The 27,071-nt window shown below is 38.4% G+C and overlaps 1 long non-coding RNA gene across 1 annotated transcript in view; it reads left to right on the top strand.

Moving 5' to 3' along the window:
• Positions 1 to 14,979, top strand: part of LOC134284306 (uncharacterized) — a 144,557-nt gene extending 129,578 nt beyond the window's left edge. The window contains exon 3 of the long non-coding RNA XR_009995748.1: positions 14,348 to 14,979. This is a non-coding gene — a long non-coding RNA (uncharacterized LOC134284306). The remainder of the gene's footprint in view (positions 1 to 14,347) is intronic.
• The last annotated feature ends 12,092 nt before the right edge of the window (positions 14,980 to 27,071 follow it).

A 27,071-nucleotide genomic window follows, 5' to 3' on the forward strand; every position in this document is an offset into this window, starting at 1 on the left:
GTACCTGCGAGGTACGAAATCAAGCCGACTGACGTACTCGAAGAATCGGGCATCGAATCTGGTTGGCTACACAGATGCCGATTGGGGAGGAGAACCGGACTCCAGGAAATCCACTACTGGGTACGTGTTCACCTTCATGGGAGGAGCTGTGTCGTGGAATGTGAAGCGGCAACCAACAGTAGCCTTGTCCTCGTGCGAAGCGGAATACATCGCGCTTTCCCGCACAATCCAGGAAGCACTTTGGTGGCACCACTTCCAGTCACAGATGTTTGGCGTGCAGGGAATTCCAATCCGGTGCGATAATCAATCGGCCATCTGTATCGCTAGGAATCAAGGGTACAACCCACGGACGAAGCACCTAGACATCCGGTATCACTTCATCCGGGATGTGCTGCAGCAAGGAGTAATCGAGCTGGGATATGTGAGCACAAAGCAGCAACCTGCGGATGGGTTCACGAAAGCCCTGGCGAATGTTAAGCTGGAAGAGAATAATAGGTTAATTGGATTCTTTGCTTAGGGAGGAGTGTTGCAATCGTAGTAGGCATCGAAGTAAGCAACGATGACCAATGAACCTATGTACTAATATATAAGTTACCATAGCAACGCCTAGCAGCGCGTATCGCAGTAGGCGGTTGAATTCAAATAAAATTTGTTTCATTAGTATCTAGTCAACGAACCAAACCAGACGTTTTCTTTTACTCTGCAAAAAAAACGCATTAAGCGAACCCATATAGGCAGTAATGTAAGCTAATTAACAACATTTGAATAATCCCGCCCTTATTTAGCCTCAAATTTGAGACTTAAGAAGGGCAACTGATTATCTCAGAGAAACGCAAGGTCCACTGCACCATTGCTCCGGTTAGCGCAGTAAGGGCGTAATACTGTGGAGGACGCCCTAATTCTCCACAGGCTCCGTTTGTGGTTAGGTTTTTATTAGACCCCCCTAACAATTCATTCTTTGGCACGGTAAGCATAAAGCCGCATAACACCATGAATTAGGGGTCACCTGTTTAGTGGACTCTTACCACTGGATCAGGCGGTCCGTAGTGTTATTCTTAGCCGATTGAGATAACCGCTACCGACACTACACAGCTATCTAGGCTGATCGGGAAAAGAAGTTAACATTGATGGTCAACTTCCAAACGAACCCGAACAGCCGGCAACCATGGTAATGACCCAGTGTAGTGCTCTCACCAGTGCTTCTCTACCGTATTCTAGAAGCTCGCTTGGTAGTTGATCAGCTCCAGCGGCTTTGTAGTTTTTCAACCAGCCAACCTCCTCCTTAATCTCTTGGAGGTCAGAGGCCGGAAGTCTTTCGTCCTGTGCACATACTCCTAGATCTGTTACCACGCCACCTTCGGTACTTGCAACGTCACCATTGAGGTGCTCATCGTAATGCTGCCGCCACCTGTCGACCACCTCACGCTCGCTCGTGAGAATATGCTGGCGCTTCTTCATCCGGAAAACTGAGTTCTGCCTGTTCCGCGCCTGTTTGTAACGTGCCTCATTCGCTCTCGTACGGTGTTGCAGCATTCTCGCCCATGCTGCATTCTTCTCGTTTTTCAACTGTTCACATTTGCCGTCGTACCAGTCGTTTCAGTGATTCGGAGTCGCGAAGCCTAGTGCTGTAGCCGAGGTACTACCTATGGCGGATCGGATGTCCCTCCAGCCATCTTCAAGTGTAGCTGCGCCAAGCTGCTCTTCCGAGGGTAGGGCCACTGCTAACTGCTGCGCGTAGTCTTGAGCCACTTCTACGTTACGAAGTTGCTCGATGTTGAGCCGTGGCGTTCGACTTCGACGTGTGGTGATAACTGTCGAAAGTTTTGAGCGCATGCATACAGCGACTAAGTAGTGTTCCGAATCTATATTCGCACTGCGGTATGTGCGGACGTTGGTTATATCTGAGAAGAATTTACCGTCGATTAGAACGTGGTCGATTTGATTTTCTGTTTGTTGGTCGGGTGATCTCCAGGTGGCTTTGTGGATATCTTTGCGGGGGAAGAAGGTGCTTCGGACTACCATACCACGGGAGGCTGCAAAGTTTACGCATCGCTGGCCGTTATCATTCGATACGGCGTGCAGGCTGTTTCGCCCGATTACCGGTCTGTACATTTCCTCCCTTCCTACCTGCGCGTTCATGTCGCCGACAACGATTTTCACGTCACGCGGCGAGCAACCATCGTATGTTTGCTCTAACTGCGCGTAGAAAGCTTCTTTCTCGTCATCAGGTCTCCCTTCGTGTGGGCAGTGGACTTTGATGATGCTGTAGTTGAAGAAACGGCCCTTAACTCTTAACATGCACATCCTTGCGTTGATCGGCTGCCACCCGATCACGCGTTGTCGCATCTTGCCCAACACTATAAATCCTGTTCCCAGTTCATTGGTGGTGCCACAGCTTTGGTAGAAGGTAGCCGCTCGATGCCCGCTTTTCCACACTTTCTGTCCAGTCCAACAAAGTTCCTGCAACGCCACGATGTCGAAGTTGCGGCGATGTAGTTCGTCGTAGATTATCCTGTCACATCCTGCGAAACCTAGTGACTTGCAATTCCATGTTCCAAGTTTCCAATCGTAGTCCTTATTTCGTCGCGTGGGTCTTTGCCGATTATATCGAGTCGTATTTTCTCCTGTGTTATTCGCAATGGGGATTTTTACGGGTGGCTTATTGGGCCTACGCCAACACTTCCTGTCTCGCCGGAGGGCCATCGTGCCAGTTCTGTTGAACGTCCCAACCAACACTGGGACGACCACACTGATGGGGCTACCACCTTGGATCTAGCTGGGCATGGTGCAGCGTTTCTTATTCAGCCGCTGGATGCCAGAACAGACGCTGTTTTAGCCGCACCTCCTTGCTGAACAGACGCTCGGATCGTACCTCCTCAATCTAGCTGAAGTCAGAAGAACAACAGTGCCCACGGCCACTACCAGCTAAGCACACAACTCTTAGCTGGCGGTCTTTGTCATCGCTTGACCCGTGGAAACGTGAGGTAGAAACTTGTGAGGACCAGAGCTATTTTGGACGCTCTCCTTATCGACTCACCGTTATGCAGCCCATTAACCTAGAAGTTAATAAAGCAAATAGGGGTTGACTGATCGTTCCCTCAATTGTTCTATTTGTATGTATGTCTTACCGCGATCTGAGTACAATTCCCAATTTCTAGTGAACATCATTGCAATTTGTCTATTCCCCGAGCAATTCTAAATATGTATCCCATTTCAAGAACGTATACCTTCCCAGTCCCAACCGCAAATCGTAAATCATAGTTGCCAGCACAAGACATCTCAAGAATGAAACATAATAATTTTTGTTGCTCTTTTCCCGCATGTACCGCACCTACTTGCTTCCAACCCACCACCAAAGCATTCACCTCCGGGTATGTTAGTCGCATTTTTCGGATGAGGAAAATTTTTATGCCTCAATGAAAAGCGGACCGAAGATGGCGATTGGTGTCGGTGGCGATGGCGACGCGCGGGTTCTTGTAATTTATGATTTTCTCTATTAATTTTGATTGCCGCATTCAAAGCGCTTTTAATGACCCATAATTAAGTGTCTCTGTGTGTACTCTAGGCGTGAGCAGTGATACGTTCGTTGTTGGGGCAATCTCACTGAAAACCATTTGCGGTTGTATGAGGGCTGTTTTGCTATGGGTGTGTGTTGGCCTTGATAGTGATCTGGTAGGTGCGTCGTTCGTCGGTAGATGACTATGTTTGTGCTGCGGTGACATAAGCCAACGCACCTGTCCAGGAATCTGTGATGTAAGGTGAATGTGATGATAAGCGTATTGAATTTCCCGGAAATGCGTTGGAGGATGGTAACGGAGACCATTCGCATTGTGCATTGATTGATTGCCGCTGCCGGTATTAATGTAAAGTCTTAACATAACAAGTTTTTTATGCAGCCGCTCATCTGTTTGAAGTTGTTTTTATTACCCATATAGTAAGCGAAGATTTGTGTTTTTTTATAACTGTGTAACAGTGTTGATTTGGGTTTGAATATCGATTTTTTTTTTAAATCGAAACTGTCCGATATAGCTAATTGGTTAACGAAATAGTTGTCTTAATTTAGAAAAGTGCTTGTGAACATCAGACCGATTACAATGTCGTAAAACTAAAAGGGTTCCACTCATTTCGGCTCACCTCTCATACTTTCTGTAAGCAGGTGCAGCTTCGCTTAAAGGCGAGCTCTGTCCCACTTGAATACCCACCGATTTCTTGATTTTCCTCCAGGCGGAAATGGTTTCACACGTGTTCATGATCTTCTCGCATTTGCTTCGGAGAAAATGTGAATCAACAACAACAATCAAATTCTTGGGAAAGAGGCGTAGTAGATGAATGTGTGGCATCGTAGTAGTACCTACTTCACACCCGTCATCACACACAATCCACAAACCCGATTTGGTTACGCACAAGACATGAAAATAGGCTTTCTTTTCCTTTCAAAGTGGGAAATCCCTTTTGGGCGTGACAGCAGCTGTCTGTCACTCACAGATGTTGCGTTGGTTTTCCCTTTCGGGTGAAGTGGGATTGTTTTTGTGTGGTTAAGATGCTTCAAATCGAGGAAGGATGCGAACACTTATACACTTATTTGTTTCGGTAACAACAACTCCTTTGAGAGCTTCAACTTGATACAACACTTTCCGCTGGTTTCCAATAATTTGACAGTTCATATGTCAGTGAAAGATGCACATTCACGAAAGCTCAGGAACCGTATGGGGAACTTTCTTTTATTTAGAAGTAGTAATAATCAGTGCTGAAAAATTCATTTCGTCATATCTAAATTCAATCACCTACAGCTCGTTTTAGAAGCTGAACCTTAGAATATGGTATATGAAAAACTTGTGCGGCTAGACCAGTTCTGCAAGAAAGTCACGGAAAAACCGCCATTTTACAAATAATTAAGGTAAATGTCACGGACTACCTTCGAAAAATGCCAATGATATTCACGATGAATATCATTTGGTATTTTTCAAAGGTAGTCCGTGACATTTACCTTAAATATTCAAAAAATGGTGGTTTTTCCGTGACTTTCTTGCAGAACTGGTCTAGCTGCACAAGTTTTTCATATACCATATCCTTAGGTGCAGCTTCTAAAATGAGCCTTAGGGGGTTGAATTCAGATATGACGAAATGAAATTTTTGCAATTAAGTTGCAAAATAACTAACTTTTCACACGCGAGAATAACACTAAAATGGTAGATTTTTCGATACTAAAACAAGTGTGCCGAAAAGTACTACTTTTCGACACCCTTAAAAGTGCCGAAAAGTACCACTTTTCAGCACTTTTGTTCGAATACACTTTTGTCAAGCTTCCGTGAAATTCTTGGGATTTCTAAAGGAACATTACGCTGAGACCAGATTCTACTGGTACTTCCACGTTCATTGTGCAGCGGAAGAAACTATTATCGTTGACCTACTACCGGAAAATTTAAATTCTTTCACTAAGGTTTGTCGCACTGATTTCCAACGGCTGCCCGAAAACTTCTGACACTCAACTGTAGCACAGCCAACCTGATGGGAAAACGTGCTCCAGCGCGGCATGAATGCTCACACGTGGTATCTCTTGCAACATGGTTGTACAGCTGGAAATGATCCAACTCAATGTTTTTTTTTTTATAATTGCAAAAAATGTTGTATGCAACTCGTTGCAAAACTCGATTTTTTCAGCACTCGTCATATTTATCCAACTCGGCAAGCCTCGTTGGATAAATGTATGACTCGTGCTGAAAAAATCATCATTTTGCAACTTGTTGCATAAATAACTATTTAAGCACTGGTAATAATACAAATTCCGATAAAGCTTTCTTACTAATATTTTTGAAAATATATCTAAAGTGTGACTTATTATTAGTGTAAAAATCACTGAAAATAATCGGAAAGAAGTTTTGAAGGAATCCCATCAGAAATTCCCGCACGAATACCTAAAAAATCCAGGATTGCGTGAAGAAATCTGAGCAGAAAGCTATTAACTTTCATATTCCTTTTCGGATGAAATCCATTAAGTTATCACAGTAGGAATACAGGACGAAAACTTTGAAGATCCCTGTAGGAATGACAAAAAGAATACCAAAAAAATCCTGAAAAGATCTAAGAAGCAATCCCTACAGGAATTCCGGAAGGAAGATCTACAAGAAACCTGGGAAGGTTCTCGAGGGAAATTCCTGAAGAAAACCCGGAAAGAATTCCTAAAGGTCTCGAGAAAATCTCATCTCATCCAAAATTATCTCATTTCTTCACTCTATTAGCTACCCTATACCTTACTGTCTTCCCTGTCCTCTATCCCAACTCTCTATCCTACGCTCTATCCTAACCCTCAACCCTACCGACTGACCTACCCTCTACCCTATACCTTCACCCTACCCTCAACAACACACATGGTCACGGCAGCGCATGTAAAGGTTGCACAGGAGTCACAGTGACTTGCTGTGCAACCCTTACATGCGCTGACGTGACTGTTTTGTAACCATGTGTGTTGCTTGGGATCCTACTGTCTACCTTAACCCCCTACCCCTATCTTACCATTTACCCAATCATCTATATATCCTCTACGCTAAAACTTTACCCAACGCTCTACCTTACCCTCTGTCCTGCCAACTAGCCTGACACTCTATCCTAACCTCTACCCATCTTGTACCGACTTTTCGAACCCTCTAAGCAAAATACCCTCTTCAAATGAGTGTAATCAGTTTCGTACCTTTTAATTCCGTCCCATGTTGCTTATCCTTTGACAGATACGCGTATTTCGACTACCACTTGTAATCTTCCTCAGTGTCAGTGTCTACCCATCTACTCATCAAGCCTGATCGAAAGATACCTGTTAGCACAGCTTCCTACCACCCTTCGACAGCGCAACCAGGCGCAACATTCGGTCCACACCGGACGCGACAACACCAGTGGATGGATGAACCGTGCGCTGAGCATAGCTGTCAGCATAGGTATTCTTTATTACACCAACGAACCTAACCTCAAAATAACGGACAATTCTGAGGCCATTTTGACAGATTTAACATGAGCATGAAAAGGACGGCAACATGATCGATAAAATAGAATATATGATCCGTCTTTTTCGTGCATGTGTGTGGTCTGTCAAAATGACCTGAGAATTGTCAAACATTTTCATGGCTAGCTTTGTTGCTGTAATGAAGAATGTTGGGGGATTGAAAAAGTAAAAGGTAAACAGAAAAAAAAAACTAAATTACGGAAGATACGAACAAAATGGTTTTGTAGTGAAAAGGAAAATTAGTAAATAAAAAGAAAATCGGGTTAAGTACGGTTCCTTTGAATTCCACTAAGAATTTGCATCCTTTGACAGATACGTATTTCGACCTCAACGGTAAGGTCGTCTTCAGTGTCTTGTACTTGACTCGACTCGTTAAGGTGAGACGGCAGTAGATTTTGTGACTTTCCTGAAACTTGGAAACCCGCGCCAGAAAACCATTGTCCTAAAGGGGAATTATACGAAAAACCATTAAATGTAAGTCATTGTAACAAGAAATAAGCTAAAAAAGAAATTAATATTTAATGTTTTTTTTTATTTAAAAATAATATTGAAATAAATAGTTTCAAGCTGTCACAACCAAAGTGCTGCTGTGGGAATTAGGTTTCATTAGGGTGGTCCAAAAAGGAACAATACCTATACTAAATGTTATCAAAGCATGAACTACCATCCCATGGATCCCCCCCTAATCGATTATGGTCCGCCATCTTGTATTTCAAAACTGCGTCGAATATCCATTTTTTGTTTCTACTCATCAATCCCGATCGATAGATATCCATTTCGAATAGTACCCGAAGCATCATTGCCGTTAAATAGCATACATTCTGGAGTTTTGACCGCCATCCTGAATTCCAATGCCCCTATAACCCAGAGCAAAAGGGAACACCTAACAAATACCATGCAAAGAACAGCCTGTGCTCTAATACCTGAAATTTTAATTATTGAATTATTCTACAAAATGTTATGAGAATATCAGAATAACAATAGGGCACGAACGGTGAAGTACTAGATTTGTAGTAATGAGCTGAATTTTTGTACGGTGAGAAGGTAAATTCTCCGTTTCAGCAAGGAAATCGTGCAAAAAGCGTGGGTATTGTGATTTCTTGTCTAATGTTATGCTGTTTGAGCAAACATTGGAAAGCTGTGTTGTTATTTTCACAATTTCTTGCATTTTCAACAGCACAGTTTTCCAAAGTTTTGCTCAAACAGCATCAAATTAGACAAGAAATCATAACAACCACGCTTTTTGTACCATTTCCGTGCTGGAATGGTGAATTCACCTTCTCACCATACAAAAAATCAGCTCATCACTACAAATCTAGTACTCTATCGAACGTGCCCTGTAGGACGCAATCAGTAAATTGAATAGATTGAAAGAAGAGAGTTGGATTTTTGTATGGTGAGATGATCAGTTCTCCATTTCTGCAATGAAATGGTGCAAACAGCGTGGGTATTATGATTTCTTGCCTAATTTGGCGCTGTTTGAGAAAAAGTGTGGTAACTGTGTTATTAAAGTGGCAAGAAATAAATAATACAGCAACATGATTGCTCAAACTTTTGCTCAAACAGCATCAAATTAGGCAAGAAATCATAATACCCACGCTGTTTGCAACATTTCATTGCAGAAATGAAGAACTGATCATCTCACCATACAAAAATCATGCTCACTACTTTCAATGTAGTACTTCACTGATTGCGTCCTATTGGAGGTATTTGAGCAGAGTTTGGTATCGATGTGGTATTTGTTAATTTAGCAGTGAAATAATTGAATAACAAGTTTTGCTATTCCATCATGGAGCATTCAAACAAAAGTACAAATTAATATTAACTGTGTGGATCGACTGAGACTCTTAACTGTGAACTTTGAGTGGCTACGCAGTCTTTATTCTTGAAACGGGTTTACTATTTACCCAACATTTCGGCACTTAAGGATGGTGCCTTCATCAGGGGGAAAATAATGTTCTCGTACCAAACAATTATAGTCAAGACAGTTATAGTTAGCCGAAACACTAGAGGCAAAACGAGAACATTATTTTCCCCCTGCTGAAGGCACCATCCCTAAGTGCCGAAACGTTGGGTAAATAATAAACCCGTTTCAAGAATAAAGACTGCGTAGCCACCCAAAGTTCACAGTGCAAATTAATGGTAAGAATGGTTATTACTTTGTTATTCAGCACCTTTTGAATAACAAACTGAGCTTTTGAAAATTTAGGTATGCATTAATTATTAAAATAGCAAGGCTTGATATTTTCTTGGTGTTATTCATACACAATTATAGTATTCGTTTTTGTTAATTTGCCTCTTATGTCCACCTAATGAAGAACAGGAATCGAGGTATGATAGTGGGGCTGTCCTTAAACCACGTGGTCATTTTTAGGAGATCACAAAAAGCGTGGCTTTTCGTTCATACAAAAAAAACAATTTGTGTGGACCGTACCACCGTTTTAACACGAGCCTTTGTCAGAACTTTGTAAGGTTATTGACAACATCGTTCGTAAAAGTATATCTTTTTGTATTTTTGACCAACTTACAAGCCGATCTGGAGAAGGTACTTTTAGCAAAATTTTGAGAGATATACTGTCATTTTCTTGTAAGACCTTGAGTTTTTAATCTTCTGATAAAATTCTTGATGGATTACTTTTTACAGCACCACCAATATTTTTGAAGGATGGAACATTACAAGAAACATAATCGCGGTAAATAATTACGCCAACAATTATAAAGAAAATATAATTTCAAAAAACATCCCATGGTCAACAGAAGTCAAATAACTTTTTTTAAATATAAGTAACCCAGCAAATAATTTTAAGCTAAATAATACTCCGAAGAAATGCCTCGGGTTATATTTTACAGTATCCTAGTAAAAACCACAGAAACTCACCTAATACACTCGAGTAGCGGATTTGGTGTGATGGATAAAGCACGTGACTGTCACGCCGAGGACCTGGGATCGAATTCGACTGTGAGTTCTTCCTTCGGAAGCGAAGTAGTGCGTGAGTCCCAAGATGAAATAGCCTAGGTCAAAAATCTCGTTATTACAGATATATAAAAAATAAACCTTATACACCTTTATACCACTTCAAACTCCCAAATTTCCATTAAAATAAGTAATAACCTTAGTCTGTTCATGTGAAAATTTGATTTGGGCACCTCAACCCATAAATTAAATGTTCTGGTTAATACTTTGTTAAACAATATTGCACTGCTCAACGAAACTTTTAAAATAAAATTAAAAATAAAGGAAAGAAGACATACTTATGGAACCAAATAAGTGCTTAGTTTTTAATAAAAAGCTCTCATTTTTAAACAAGTCATAATCGTTTTTGAGATATTCATAAGTCGTACGCGTTTTTGAGATATTCAAATTTAAAAATTATTATACTTGTTTTTTTTTAACATATGTAGTAGACTGGACAAAGTCGATTTTTTGGAACAAAGCTTTTTCGATTCATTTGAGCGTCCAAAACAATTGAGCAAAATTTGGAAGCGATTCGTTCCCGTATTCCGCATTGCGATTGAAATTTGTATGGAATTTAGTATGGAGAAACGTGCTTGTTCTGCATTTTTCTCTTAAATTATAATATTTTGCCTAAAGCGATCTAACGAATGACGTTTAAGTTTAGCCTAGGATATGCCGAAAAACATTGCCGAAGACCGTAAAGTGATCCGACACTTGTGACAAAAGTTATTTCGTGCAGACCATCTGATGATTCTTAATATTCACCATGTAAAGGAATAACATCAATAATAAAATTTCAAGTTTTTTCCAAACTTACCAAGCGTATACATAAGTGACTCGATTTTGTCAGCCCCTTTCAGGAACACATTTTTTGCCCCCTCAAAAACAAGACTTTACTTCAACATTATCGACTACATAGTTTTAAACAAACATTTTCAAGTTATGAGGAAAATACAAAAAAGTACGTTTTCCCATACTAAAAACTCCATACAAATTTCAATCGCAATGCGGAATACGGGGACGCAACCAATCGTTTCCAAATTTTGTACAGTTGATTTGGGCGCTAACATAGACTAAAAACCCGGATTAATCCACCTAGTGGTGATAGTGCCTTTCTTGTCGAATATGTACTCATGATCTTTCCGTCGACGTAAGCATCCTGAATCCTATGAATACTTTATTTATAAAAGCAAACATTTCATCCAAGCCATCATCGAGTTGGGAAACTTTTTGATGGCATATATTCCCAACGTTATGTTCAATGTATAGGCAGAGCTGAAAAATATCAGACCTCTTAGTTGACTGCGTGACCACCTTTACTATTACTGGAGGCCGATCAATACCTAGACGATAATAAGCTAAAATATAATTTATTTCACAATTAAAAATCATTGTACAGTCCATAAACTTTTTCCTGCACACTTTACTGGTTACTAGATTCAAGAAATTTGACCAGAAAAATGGAAGCAAGTGAAATTTTTCATACTGAATTCAATTCAAATTTGAACCATATCACAAAGCGCGAGGAGCAACCAGTCGCATCAAAATTTTGCGCAGTAATTTTAGACGCAAAAGGGGATTGCAAAATTATGTTTGCGGTTGATGCAAATTAATTTCAATTTCTCTATGAACTACCATTCTACTGTATATATACACCTCAGGAACTTGAAAAGGTGTGATTTGATGAGCCTGCTTCAGTTTTGTCAAGATTTTGTTCTCTTACACATGTTTATCGCTTGCATTGATTATTTTCACTGTTTTCACCATTTCATGTGAGATACCTGGAACCGGTTCCAAGATTGTACCTATTGTCTCAAATATGGTCTGAGACTAGTTTCTTGCTAACTGTTTAACAGATTTTCTGAAAAGCTGAAAATTGATGTGCATGCATGAATTTGATTCATTTTGCATTTTGGTCATTCTGGCGGAACATACAAAACGGGTTCTGGAACACTACCAATAGTCTGTATTGTGATCTGTAACTATTTTCTTGTCAACCGTTCATCAGGTTATCGAAAAAGCCGTGGTTTGATGTGAACTGGTTCTGAAATACTACCGGTAGTCTCTGATGTGATCAAAGGCTGTGTTCTTGCAAACCGTTCATCAGGTAATCGGAAAAGCCGCGATTTAATGTGTCGCATGCTTGGGTCTGGCTTCCATATGCATTTGACCACTTCCAGCGGGACACCCGGAACCGGTTCCGGAATATTGCTGGTTGTACCAAATATTGTCTGAAACCATTTTCTTGCTAACCGTCCATCAAGTTACCTAAAGAGCCACGATTTGGTGTGTCGCATGCATGGGTTTGGTTCACTTTTATATTTGACCACTACCGGCGGGACATCCGGAACCGGTTCCAGAGGCTATTTTCCAGCTCACCGTTCGCCAGGTTATCGAAAATGCCGCTATTTGATGTGTCGCATGCATGGGTTTGGTCTAGGGTTTGGTTCACTTTTATATTTGACCATTTCCGGCGGGGTACCCGGGACCGGTTCTGGAATACTACCGGTAGTCTGCTGTGATTTATGGCTATTTTCCTGCTTACCGTTCTTCAGATTATCGAAAAAGCTGCTATTTAATGTGTCGCATGCATGGGTTTGGTTCCCATCTACATTTGACCTCCTCCGGCGGGACACACGGAACCGGTTCCGGAACACTACTGGCTTTCCTAAATATCAGACTATATTTTATCCATTTTATTGCTAACCGTTCATCAGGTTATCTGAAGAGCCGCGAATTGATGTGTCGCATGCATGGGTTCGGTTCAATTTTATATTTGGCCACTGTGGATGCCGGGCAACTCACTGGAACAATCCGTTCCCAGCCATCTTAGCAAACTGCAGTAGAATCACTTGGCATAATACGGAACCTCACGGTAATGGCGACTTGCTCCGCCAACAGTTCACTCGTCAATGAGGCATCATCACACTGACGACGACCCCGTCAAGGTGCTGGCTGTCACTGATGCCACTTGCTAGGGGAAATACACGCATGGGGAATGCTACTCAGCTTTGTTCATACCCCACAGCCACTTCCGGCGGGGCACCCGGCACCGGTTCCGGAATACTACCGGTAGTATCTGCGGGATCGAAGGCTATTTTTCTGCTCACTGTTCATCAGGTTATCGAAAAAGCCGCAATTTGATGTGTCGCATGCATGGATTTGGCTCACTTTTATATTATGCCACTTTCGGCGGAACATCCGGAACCGATTCCGGAACACTACCGGTTCAGATATGGCCTAAGACTATTTTCCTGCTTTCCGTTCGTCAGGTTATGGAAAAAGCCGCGGTCTGATGTGTCGCATGCATGTTTTTGTGGCATATTCATATCTGGCCCCTTCCTGGGGTACCGATCCGAAACACCTAAATGGCCATAACTCCGGAACGGCTGAACCAATTCGAACCATTTTCAATAGGAAACAATGGGAGCAGATTCCGCGTTGAATGAACCGTCGGTCATTAAAATCGGTTGAGGTTTACTGCCAAAAAGTGATGTGAGTTTTTTTGTACACACTCACACATACACACACACACGCACACACATCACCTCAATTCGTCGAGCTGAGTCGATTGGTATATGTGACTCAACCCTCCGGGCCTTCTATCAAAATGTCATTTTTGGAGTAAACTTAGTGTACGAGAAAGGCAAAAAGCTCTGTTCCGGGTTGACGCGATCAAATTTAAATTTTCCCCATACAACGTTGACCCACCCTAATAAGTAGCTCTTCACATGAACTCAGCCATTCAAAATTCGACCAACTGGGACATGACCAAAGTTATGTGATTTTAGAGTTTTTTTTTCAGAAATTTAGCTGTACTTTTTAATGTGTATTTTATTACGTACATATTTAAGTATTTTTTTCAATTTTTCTATTTTTTTAATTTATTTTTACAACTTATTGTGCGTGAGAACACAGCCGTCCTAAAGACGGATGATACTATACAAAAATCGTGCTAAATGGTTCCTCCATTCGTGAGTTATATTGCTTAAAAGAGAAATCAAAGAGAACTTCTCTTTAGGCTTTTTACGGCATCATCACCATTGGCAACCATGTTGGATATGTGCCTCGAAATTTCAAAGTATCAAATCTCCGCCACCAAAGCAAATATTCGTATGAAAAAGTATCATCGTATATGCTCACTCACAGTGATCGTGATGATACTTTTTCAGCTGCGTTGCTGTAGAATAGTCAGTTTTTTATCACTTCAAAAATGCGTATCAAACAATCATTGAAAAGCAAAAAGTCAATGATTTGTTTGAAAGCTTGGTGATGCATCATGACACCTTAATTTGTCAATAAGCAACATACTGTGCCATCTAAATACAAGTTTTTCTTTTATATGAATAGAGATTAAATTACATACAAAGCTAATGGAAAATTTTCTACTCTTACAGATGCTACAAAGTCGCCATTACGATGCTTCAGAAAGGTGAGTAAAAATTAAATAAAAAAAACTGTCGATGTATTACTATCATGCTGCGGACCTGGGATCGAACCTCAGTTCCGAAAAGCTTACAAAATATAAGATCTCCCTTCGGAAGAGAAGTTGGTCATGAGATGAACTAGCCCCGGGTTGTAAATCCCGCAATAAAGATTAAAAATAAAAATAATAAAACAAACTATTGAAGAATAGTTTTTTTAGGAATTACAAATTTGTCATTAGGGGGATTCACTTAACAGCGTAAACTGATTAAACGTCGCGATCACCAAGGCAATCTTTGATTATTTCACTCGCAAAACCATGAAACATTTCAAATAAGCAGAAAATCATGGCTTACGCAGCAATTTAATCTGTTTAGTGAGTACCCCTATTGTTTAATCAATATTAGAACTTTTTATCAAAAAGTAGTTGAATGGGGCATCCAATTTACTCTTCAATGCACGCACAATCAGCTCTATATTAACAATGCCTTATTAGCTCTATTCAAAAATGTTCAATTTCAAAGCAAATTCTCGTAAAGTGCATCGATAATTTTCATTTACATAATAATCGTCCAAATTTGGGCAAGATTGGGCCCATATTCTACATAACGTTGGAGCGATTCTAATAAATTTCATAATTATCAGATAATCATTTTTTTAACTGCTGTATCTCCAGAAAAAAGTTCATAATCAGAGTCAAAAATGTTTAAAATTTCATTTCATTCGGTTCATTGAATCCGGAGATCCAACAGTTCAAAAAAATGGCTATCAGATAATTATGAAATTTATTAGAATCGCTCCAACGTTATGTAGAATATGGGCCCAATCTTGCCCAAATTTGGACGATTATTAAGTAAATGAAAATTATCGATGCACTTTACGAGAATTTGCTTTGAAATTGAACATTTTTGAATAGAGCTAATTAAGCATTGTTAATAAAGAGCTGATTGTGCGTGCATTGAAGAGTAAATTGGATGCCCCATTTAACTACTTTTTGATAAAAAGTTCTAATATTGATTAAACAATGACAAATTTGTAATTCCTAAAAAACTGCTCTTCAATAGTTTGTTTTATTATTTTTATTTTTAATCTTTATTGCGGGATTTTCAGCCTGGGGCTAGTTCATCTCGTGACCAACTTCTCTTCCGATAGAAGATTTTCTAGAATAACTCTGACTTTATGTAGAACAGCCCAATCATCCTCCAATATAGGCCAAACAGAATTGGAGAAATTTCGATGCACTTCACGAAAAGATGCTGACATTTTTTCTTAGTGAAATTTTGCCCGTTCCAAGCATTTAGTTTATACTCAATGGTTAAAGCACAGCTTTATATTGAATAAGTTGAATTACAGAATAACCACAAGGTCTGGCCTCACCTGTTCATTTTTTTCCAAAGCAACCATGCAACATGGGATCAGGTACACCAACCTACCTGTTTAAAAGTGCATCCCGCATTCATTCGTGGAAATAAAAATTGCAGCAAGGTTTCAACCTCAGCTCGCTCTGTCCAAAATGTGGTCACGAGAACGCACAGCAGCAGCCAGCACAGCACCAGCGTCCCAGTTCTACACCGTCCACTAAAGTTAAACCGAGCGCATAATTCGCGGAATGAGCTCTCAATTATGAAGCACAACTTGTTCTCTATTGTTTCGGCGAGAAAATGCGGTTACAGTGTGGGAACTCCGTGTTTGTTCTAATTTGTTCTTTCCAGACGCCACACGCTATGTCGAAGGGGAAGTATTATGAAAAGTGAATGCACAGTGTTTCAAACAATTGTCCGTATAGCAATTTTTTTGTCAAAATAATTTTTCATTCAAATGTTAATAACTTTTTTATGCGTCAATCAGAAACGCTGAAATTTTGTCCAATCATGAATCATATATTAACGCTCCATTGGTAAAATTTTGAGCGAAATCGAATAAGTTTTCTGAAAGTTATGGAACTTTTAGTAAAACTTATAAGTTTTTTGAACACATTTTTAAAACATTATATCTCAATTTGTACTCGGTGAAATTTTTTCAATTTTTTTTTTGTGTTACATCTTATACCTAAGGCTTTCATATGCAGCTATGTTTGGGGTTTTATATTCACTACAAAAAATATGAAAAAATGTGCTTATGTAGTTGACGATGTTTATAAATTTTGCATATTTTGCACATATAATCTGCCAAACGTTTTCCACCAATAAAAGTGCATTAACTGAACGAAAAATCTATAGGACCTACTCTTCATATGTAAAAATATTACATTAAGAAAGTTTAAAAAAAGTTGAAAACACTTGGCACTTTTATTGATCAAAATATGATTAATTTCCAAATGACACTCTGAACATATACAGATTTTTCATATTTTTTGTAGTGAATATAAAACCTTAAACGAAGCTGCATATGAAAGCCTTAGGTATAAGCTGTAGCACAAAAAAAAAATGAAAAAGTTTAATCTAGTACATATTGAGATATAATGTTTTAAAAATTTGTTTAAAAAACTAATAAGTTTTACTAAAAGTTCTATAACTTTCAGAAAACTTATTCGATCTCGCTCAAAATTTTGCCAATAGAGCTTTAATATATGGGTTATAATTGGTCAAAATTTCAGCGTTTTTGATTGACGTATAAAAAAGTTGTAAACGTTTGAGTGAAAAATTATTTTGACCAAAAAATTGCTGTACGGACAATTGTTTGATACACTGTACCTCAAAATTTATTCGTTAGAACCATATTGTTGGACCTCTAGGTTCAGAAAATGTGTGGTTTAAAATAATCCATCTTCGATTTTTCCCCATACATTTTTATATGGGATGAAATTGACCTTATTTAAAATGACTTTTTTCGATATTTGTATGGGAAAATAGGAAAAAAAATCAAAAATATCAAAAAACCCAAGATGAAATATTTTAAGCCACACAGATTCTGAAACTAGAGGTCAAAAGCTACGATCCTAGGGAATAACATTTGAGGTACATTCGATTTTCATAATACTTCCCTTTGGACATAGCGTGCACCAGCCAGGAAGTTTGTTTTTTTTTTTTCTTTATTTTGTTCATAAACATTCAATTGAATAAAATTACTTCCAGAATTGCTGTCTAAACGAGACAGAAGTTGATCCAATCCAACATGTTTTTTACGGAACATGTACGGAATTTTTACAAGTATAATATTTCAGAAATTCACCTATGGGTTTTTTTATTACTCTAATGTTCTTTGGAGAACCAGACAGGACGTTTTTTTTTAAGTTTTTTTAAGATAGCCCGAAATATTCCTCTGACAACTTCTTAGAAGATGTTACGTGATAATTTTAATAAGAGTGTACTAGGAAGGTATTGAAAGTTTTGAAGATTTCAAAAACTCCTATTTGAATTCAAAAGAGTAAATTTGTCTAACATACTGTACGATTCTTACTCATATCACGGTTCATACAGCGCTGGGTGAATCAGAAAGGTGGTAACGACTGGAATAGGAGCAAAGTGGTAGCTAAATGAGAAAGTGCAATCGCAAATTTCAGCCAGATGGCTGCAACGAAACAGTGAGTGAGGCAGTCCACGAACTAATTCTAGATTCTGAAGCAAGGACAGAGAAAACTTTCTCGAAATAACATGGTACCACTAGTGTCTTTAGAGCATGTCTGGGCAGGTGGAGTACCTGGCACTTGCTTGAAAGTGGGTTTGACTATGTAGGCAATAAAATGGTATAACTTATCCGGTGTCATTGAAAAGTTTTAGAGCAATAATCGAGCTGAATTCCCTTTGTAATTGTCATTCCTTGGCATGATTAGAACTTCGGACTTCTGTTCCATTTAGTTTTCTCGTGTATTAAACATTCCTCTAAAGATGTGAGCATACGAGCATATTGAACCATTTTTTCTATTATTATTATCTTTATTAGCAAGATTTTCAGCAATACCTTTCGAGAATTGGATTTTTTGTTTCGAGAAAAAAAGTTTTTTAAACTACTTGATCGAATTTCAACTTCGTGTCTGCAAAAAGATAACCAAGTCATCTTTTGATAAAAAAAATGGTGAAAGGTAGTATTTTATCATAAAATATTTGAAATAATTCCATTTGCTACAACACGATTTTCTTGATTATAAGGTCTATGATGCTTCTTATTAAAAAAAAAGATAAGGTAACGACTGTTTTGTAATTTCACATTATCCAGTTAGTGCATGCATATCACTTTCCAAAGAGAACCCAGAGCAAGTTTCCCCCTCCTCGCAAAAAAAAACTTCCTTTGATAGATGTAGAGGTGATCTCGATCTCTAGTAGCAACGCTCAACATACTAATATCCCTTCCCTTCCTCGATAACCGTAAGAACGTGATCACTGTTATTGACTTAATAGATTTTGGAATTGTCTAGGGTGCACATTACCCAGACAACCAATTTGCACGTATAATGAAGTTTATGTTCATGTTATACGCACTTTTATGCGGTAAAGTTATATCGCATAAGATGCAGTAAAAGTGCCTTATGCGTACAAAAGTGGAGGCGCTATACGTGCATTGACGGGAAAATAATGACGCTATATGACTTGAAGCGATATCTTATGCGATGTACGGTATGCACTATTGCGACGTAATATAGCACCTTATGCGACTTAAAAATATCCGAAATAAAAAAAATGTTGTCACCTAAGTATCGAACTAATAACCTTTAGATGATCGAGCCGCACTTCACACTTAGCACCAAACACTACTTATGAAACACACTGATCAAATGTCATGACATTCTAACTCACCTCAGTGCTTGTTGGAATGCACTTGGTTTCCGTGCGCTGTCCGTGTTCGGCAGGCTCTTTGGAAATCAAAATAACGTAGCATGATTTCCCGCACAGTTACCATAACTCCTCTCTTGCTAGCACCGCACATTGTTGATTATAAGGTCAACAAAACAAACATGATGACTTTGTAACTTGTTTTGTAACCATAATGATAACTTTTCACTTTCTTTTAACTTTTTGGCACTCCAACAGCACCTCTTTCATTGTTATCACATATCACATCGCAATACGCCAACGTTAACGATTCTAGCTTATGTGAGTTTGTATGTACATTTGAACGAGTTTATTTTCACTTTAATGCGATTTAGTTTGTACACCAATGCGAGTTAAACTGATATAATTAGGAAAGCACCATGCGAAGTCGTATAATCATCGCAGTACGCAATTATGCGAATTCAATTGATACTTTGCGAGTTCACTCGAACGCTTTTGCGAATAAGCAAAGTTCGTCGCAACAAAACATCGGAATATCGTCTACTACGATGTAGTCATGCATTATAAACGTTAATTTGCACTCTTATATGATTTTACCAGATACATCGCAGTAAGTTCAAAAAATAACATCATATGCGATGAAAATTGTCCCTCAGCCGTACATATATGCGATAGTGACTTAAAATAGTACTTTATACGATGTACAGCGTGCATCCTTTTGCGATTCCTGGTTGTCTGGGATAAGAACAGTGCTACTCCAATCAATCACGGAATAGTGACTACGAATTGTACGGTCATCTATGCTACTGCTCATGCTAATTCCTCATAGAGTAATCCTTGATCCGAGATTTTTTTTTTCATTAAATAAATTGCCCAAGTAACAATGAATGCTGAACAGTGAGAGTATTAGCTGAATATTGGCTGGTTAATGGTGGCAGTGGCTGAATACAATGACAGCTGAATATTGGTCTGAAGTATTGCTTGTTCAACCACTTTAATCAGCAATACGTAGATAGCTGAATATAAATAAAATATGATTCATAGAATATTATTCATCTCTGTATCCAGCTATGAAATGTACACCAATATGCAGAATTTATCATCTGTTGATCAACCTTTAATCAAATAATTTTTGACAGCTGACCCAAGCAGTGTTTTCACAGAGTCCACATAGTTTCTTCAGCCACAATATAGCTTTAGTTCAACTTATGTTCTTGATTATTCAGATACAACAAGCATTGCTCTCGTTTCCGAGGATATGTATACATTTGTGTATGGTGTAGGTGATAAGGTGACTATAAATCAGAAATTCCGAGTTCAATTCCCAGTTTTTCCATTGATTAATTTATAAATTCCAAAGCATCTTTTCTAGAAAGGGAAAGCCGCAAATGATGAAAATAAGTTTAAAAAATGTTTTTTTTTTTTTTTTAATTTTTAACCAAATTCAATAAATTTAATTGATTTCTGACTAAGCGCATATTAAGCCTTAAATCAGCCTTTCAATGAACCTCAAACTAGCTTAAGGTTGGATAAAATTACCGAAATTAGATGTTTAGGGCCTGAATAAAGGGTTGTACATGTTGCTCAGCTTATGTTCAAATGAAGACTGCTTTAAAATGATTGGAAAACGATTTTTCAGCATCAAATTGTTACCTGGGTGCTTGACCATCCACCAAGAATTTCTGAATATCATCACGGAGTCTTTAAGAGTCCAGGTATTCCTCCGAAAGTTCCTCCTGGAAATCGTCATTGAGATCCTCTTGATAATCTTCATAGGATTCAATCTGAAGTTCCTCCAGGAACTCTTTCAAGTGATCCTCCACGGACTCTTTCTAGATATTTTCCATGTATTGCTCCTTGGAGTTCTTCCATGGATTTCCCCTCTAAATTCTTCCATGATTTTTTTTTCTGCTGTTTCTTTAAAGATTCTTCCTTGAATTAGGTACTACAGCGATTGGTCGTGGAGTTCAATGCAATACTCTCCTTGTGAACTTTTTTTTAAGATGACCGGTGTTTCGCCAGAGATCTCTACTGGAGTTTTTTAAAGTGGTATTCTCCAACTTCTGCAGTTCCTCTTCGTAGAGTTTTTGTAGAGATTTTTTATGATAATCATGCAAATATTTGTTTTGATTCCTACAGAAGCATCTCTACGAATTCCTTCTAAAATTGACATTAGATTCCGTATGTGGTTAATTGAGGCATTCCTTCCGGAGATTCTCCAACGATTCCTCTTCCAACTCCAGAGATTGCTCCTGATGCTCCTCCTGAGGATCCAACAGAGATTCCTCCTAGGGATCCTCCAATGATTTCTCATGAAGATTTTCCATTAGTTCCTCCTGGGAAGCCACCACAAATCCCTATTGGAGATTCTACCCGAATTCCGCTGGTAATCCTTCAAAGATTTCCTCTGATGCTCCCTACGAGATTTACAGAAGTTCCTGAATGTTTACTATACTATACTATTCCGGAAATCCTCCACGAATGCTTTCTGCATTTCTATAGATTTCTCCTTGGGTTTCTTCAGACGGGCTTGGTGGTCTAGTGGCTACCGCTTCTGATTCGTATGCAGAAGGTCATGGGTTCAATCCCTGGCCCGTCCCTTTTCATCCTACTTTGTATCTTTCTATCCACTTCCTCTCACTCTCTCTTCTCTACATATACAACTCATGTATATTCATATGTTCATAGCCATCGCTAGAACCAGAAACGAATTGGAAAAAAGTCGTTTCCCTCCCTTCCAATTTCCACTCACAGCACAGTGTATATAACGCCTACAAGTTATGCAACCAAAGCGTGCTGTGCCGCTTGACCTTATTCACCTCATTCACCACACAATCTATACACTATAAAAATAACCCCTGTCCATGGATCGCATCACCGACCCAAGTGACTCCCAGATCTCCCATCCTTTCCGACTTACAAATACCCCAGTCCGTGCTGGATGTGGGGATGCAGAGGTGATCTCGGTCTTTAGTAGCAACAACCAGCACACTCTAACATTCCTTTCCCTTCCCAACTGACTATAAGGACGTGGCCGGCGCCGGTATTGATCCAAAATGTATGAACTGCTAGAATTGCACTTTGAGAATAAGTGTAGTGTCCCAGCCCTTATTCATTTGGATCACAGTGCAATTGGTACCAGCTCAGAACAATAACGGAGTAGCAACCATTGACATGTATAGTCAGATTTGATCGATTTCTCCTTGGGTTTCTTCTGGAGTACGTCCTTTGGTTCCTCTAAAGGTTTTTTTTTCGGTAGTTTCCCCCCAGAGACTGCTTGCGGAGTTCCACTTAGTGATCTTCTAAATATGCTTCCTGAAGTTCCATTGGGAAATTATAATACGAATTCATTTTGAAATTTATTTTGAAAATCATTCAAGGTTCCTCCTGGAGCTAATGAAGGGATTCCTCCAGGAATTCATCTTGTCGTTATACCTTATTTAATGTTAATTGCATTGATAATGACAGAGCCATTCTTCGTTGTTTTTTCGCTTGGTAACGCTTCTCATCTTATTTTAGTTTACCAACTGCAACGAAGTGTCATTCCCCTCTATAGATATACTGTAACAGTAATGTAGGCGTTCTAGCCGGCTACAGGCTGACACAGTTCAACAGACAGCAGCAGCAACAATCTCTTGCACTAGAAGGTGTTTTCTCCCGTTGTATCCTCCCTCTTTTTTTATCTGAAACTAGAGCATTGTTTACAAATTTTCCAAAACACAACACGCATCTTCGATTCCTCATTCACCAAAATAAACGCCTATCTACAACAAGCCACCGCATCGTAGTACGTCAGACGACAAAGCAGGCGTCGCGCCAAATACCCGAAATGATCGTTCCGAATACCAGACGCACCGCGTGGCTTCGAAAAATCGAGGAAAATTATTGGTATTGGAAGTCCAAAAAAATGAAAACAAACTGCACATAGCCTCTCACAAATACAAAACGGTTGATAGGCCAACGACCACCCGGCCATCTGAACTCGAAAATCTAGAAAATGCTCTCCTCGAACTACAATGGGGCCCTATTGCTCACACAAAGAAGGCTTGGTTTCCAACGCGCCGCGTCAAGGTTCTCTAGTTTTTTTTTTTTTTTTCATTTTTTGTATATTTTTAATAATGCGCCGAAAATAGGAACAGTGGTACGTTGTTCATAGTCAGAAACAAATCTGTGGCTATACGACGTCGATGACGGACGGACGTCATCTTCGTCGATGCGGGTGAAATAAAAACTAGGGAAAATCTGTGACTGCGTGCGATTTTCTGCCTGTTTGTTGCTGTAAATTCTAAACAAATTGCGGGTGGTCCGGTCCGGCATGGTTCGCTTTTTTGTTGTTGTTGGGCAACAGAGGTCATGCAATATGAAACTTGTAAACGGAAGCTGGCTAATTTTGTTTGAGCAATATTTTTGGTGTTGGGTTACTGAAATACAGAACGTAAATGATAGCAAGATCTGTTGAGTATTAGATTTGTAATAAAGAGCTGGATTTTTTTAGATACATCCAGTTGAAGATATGACAAGGCCACACCCCAAGTTTTCAAACGTACAAATCTGAAGAACCAAATAATGGTTTACGCTGAAAAGTTGGTCTTCACCAGTAGGTAGCCAATTGATCAACTTTTCAATGCAAACCCTCATTGGGTTCTCCAGATTTCGGCTCTTGAACATTCAGGCTCAGGGTGTGGCTTCATCATATCTTTACATTAAAATTAACAATATTAAAACCTTTTTTTTAATTTATTATGAATCCCGTTTTATTTCATCAAAATCGTTAGACAATAACGCTACTAACCCAAATACCGAAAACGCCTAAAAATATGCACTGCACGTTCAAATGCACATATCAATTGAACACCCTAAGTTCTCCATACAAACTTCGGTTTTGAACTGTGAAGGCCCGGTCCAATATTTCTACACCAAATTTTATGAAATTTTGTCGAGCAGTGTAATGCATTTGAATTTTTTTCGACAATTCCTTTCTAAATTATTTTTGTTGTTCGCATAAAAAATCCCTTAATGGTTCCTTCTGCCATTTTTATCAATTCTTTTGACAATTATTTTGTTCTTCGTCAACGCATTTAAAATGTGTCCGTCAATTTGTCTGAGAATTTCTCTAGAAAATATTTAAGAACCTTGACTGCAATTGCTTTGGAACTCCTTCGTAAATTTCTTTTGGAATTTCATTAGTAATTGCTTCGAATGTCGCTTTGGCGATTTCTTTGAAAATTCCTTCGGCAATTAAACTGGTTCAGGATCTTTTTTTTTTAATATTTTTTTTTATTTTTTTTGTAAATAAACAAATAAGAAATGGAAATTTTCAACAAAAACATAGCTGATGATGACTTTCCAATAATTCTAAAATAAATTGTTGTGAAAATTTCACTGGGAATTTATTTTGCAACTATTTTGAGATTTTTTTTGTAAGTTTTATTGAGATTCCTTTTTTAATTCTTTTGTATTATCTTATATTTAAATTTAATCCTCCGAAAACTGCTTCGGCAGTTAAGGGATTTTTCAGCAATTTCTTTGAAAAATTGTTTAGAAATTTCTTCAAAAAATAGTTTGCGCGTTACTCTAATAGTTCTAATAAAACTTAGAAGCTAGTTCTTCGGGGATTTTTCGACAATTTCATTTTAACTTCAGATTATTTTTTTTCCAATCCTTTAATCCTTCCTATGTTTTTTTTTCAAAAACTACACCGGCAGCCCCTACAACAATTTTATCCACCATCTATATGAAAACTTCTAGAACAATAATGTTTGAAGTTCTTTCCCAATTCTTTCGCAATATTCTATGGGATTTCCTTCGGCAGAGTCCTTGTGAATTACTTCGGCCATGCCTTTGGATATTTCTAATAAATTCCATTGAAAGTTCAGAAATTTTCAACTGAAATTGATGAAGATATTTAAAGAATTGCGGTTTCCCGAAGAATAGCCGAATGAATCTGAAAATGGACTTGCCATAGAAATTTCCAAAAACAAAATTTGAAAACAATTTGTAAAGTATGTTTTTACCGAAAAAAATCAACAAACAAGAAATATAAAACTCAACGGTGACCGAAGCCCCATAAAGTGAAATCGCTTGATCAAGGAAGGGAAATGCATCTGCAAAGGGAGATAGTGAACAAGTATGGCAGCTACGGGGGAGAATTGCTGCGACAGTATCTGAAGACGTCGATCAAGTTAGCGAAAATCGGCAATCGTGTGAAATTCCTGCTAAACTGTCGGAAGTGCAAAGTGATACCTGTGTGCCTCAACTTCCGGCTCAACATCAATTTAGAGAGGGAGGCGTCGCTCCGTCAACTGGAGAAGGTGTTACACAAACAAAAAGTCAGGCTAATCAGCATAATGGTCGCGGACGCGAAGAGAACATTATCAAGGACGAAGAAGGTGAAATGTGACGTCAGAGACAAGTTTAATCGACTGCTACAGCAAGAAGACTTCGAGCGAGCAGTATTATATCTGATGATGGCTGAATAGAGTAGGCCGAAACGTTATGGCAAAACGATTTGAAAAGTATGTTTTCACCGAAAAAAAGTCAACAAACAAGAAATATATATACCGTAAAATGGGGTAACTTTGATAGTTTTTCAGCGAATTTTCTTAATATTTTTCCATGTAACAGTATATCCCCGAGTTTTATATTTTTAAAACAAGTACTGGGGTATCAGTTATCAATTGCAATTGAAAGATTCGATAATCTGAAATATTTTGGGTGACTTTTAGTTTTTTATATGAGCGAGAATCAGATTTTCATTTTGGGGTAACTTTGATAATACCCTGAAAAACACATCAAATCTTAAAAAAATATCACATATTGAAATATTAGGAGTATGAACATGATGAGAGAAGCCTTGTGGAATATATCAGATAGAATTGTATATCAAAACATTGATTTTTACTAAATTTTACATATAAAAATGTATTTGTTGAGTACTTAATGAGCAACACAGTGAATTTAGCCATCAAAAATTATTATTTTCGTAAAAATATATGTTTAACGGTACATAAACATATGATTACATGCTATTCATGATGAGTTCTCTTAGTTTTAAGGCAGTTTTTTAATGTTTTATTAACAAATTTTGCACAACACAGATTTATCTACATGATAATACAAGGGCAATGCGTTAAGAGATTCAAGGCCAGATTTGGAATCTAATATGATGATTCTTACGAGAATAATAGTCCATTCTTTGAAAGAATAGTTGTAACAAAGTCGTATAGCAGATTGTTTGAAGGGGTTGGCAAATGACAAAAATATCAACAATTTTTATTTTCTGTCCAAAATGTTGTATTTAAACTAGGTTTTAATGAAAATACGTCTAAGATGAACTTTTATATGTATAGAATTGATCTACGTTTGCCTTTTTCTTAACTGGTTGAAGGAATCATAGTTATAAGATAAACTATACAATGCCTGTCGCACTATCAAAGTTACCCGCATTATCAAAGATACCCCGTTTTACGGTACCGTCAAGGCGCCATTCACCGTGTGTCTTCGAATATTTTTTTCATTATTTCCATATTATGATTGAATGATATGACAATTTCCCTTCAATTTCACCAATACAACACTAATGTATTGTTACCATGTCAAAACGCTCATTAGAAACATTCAAAAGTATCATTTTGACACTTAAGTGTGTTTACATGAAGCGGGTTTCTGCTCGTTCACTGCATTCATAGTGAAAAAACGAAAACTGCGCTAAGGTGATTTAAGCGATAAACTAAATGTAGTAACGTTTTTATTCCACCAAGAAGCAATTAAATTCACATATCAGGTATGTATTTTGCATTGCCGAAGTAAGTTTAACAAGAAAGTACGATTACTCGTACTTTTTAATTGAAACAAAAAGGCACGGTAAATGGGTACCCTAAAAATCAATGGTCTCCATTCACCGTGCGACAATATATCTAGAAAAAATCGAAAATTTGAACATTCGTTTTTCTAATAAAATCTTGCAAGTTATTACTTGCTGTTACTT

The sequence above is a fragment of the Aedes albopictus genome, chromosome 3 (genome assembly GCF_035046485.1).
Source record: "Aedes albopictus strain Foshan chromosome 3, AalbF5, whole genome shotgun sequence".
Lineage (NCBI taxonomy): Eukaryota > Metazoa > Arthropoda > Insecta > Diptera > Culicidae > Aedes > Aedes albopictus.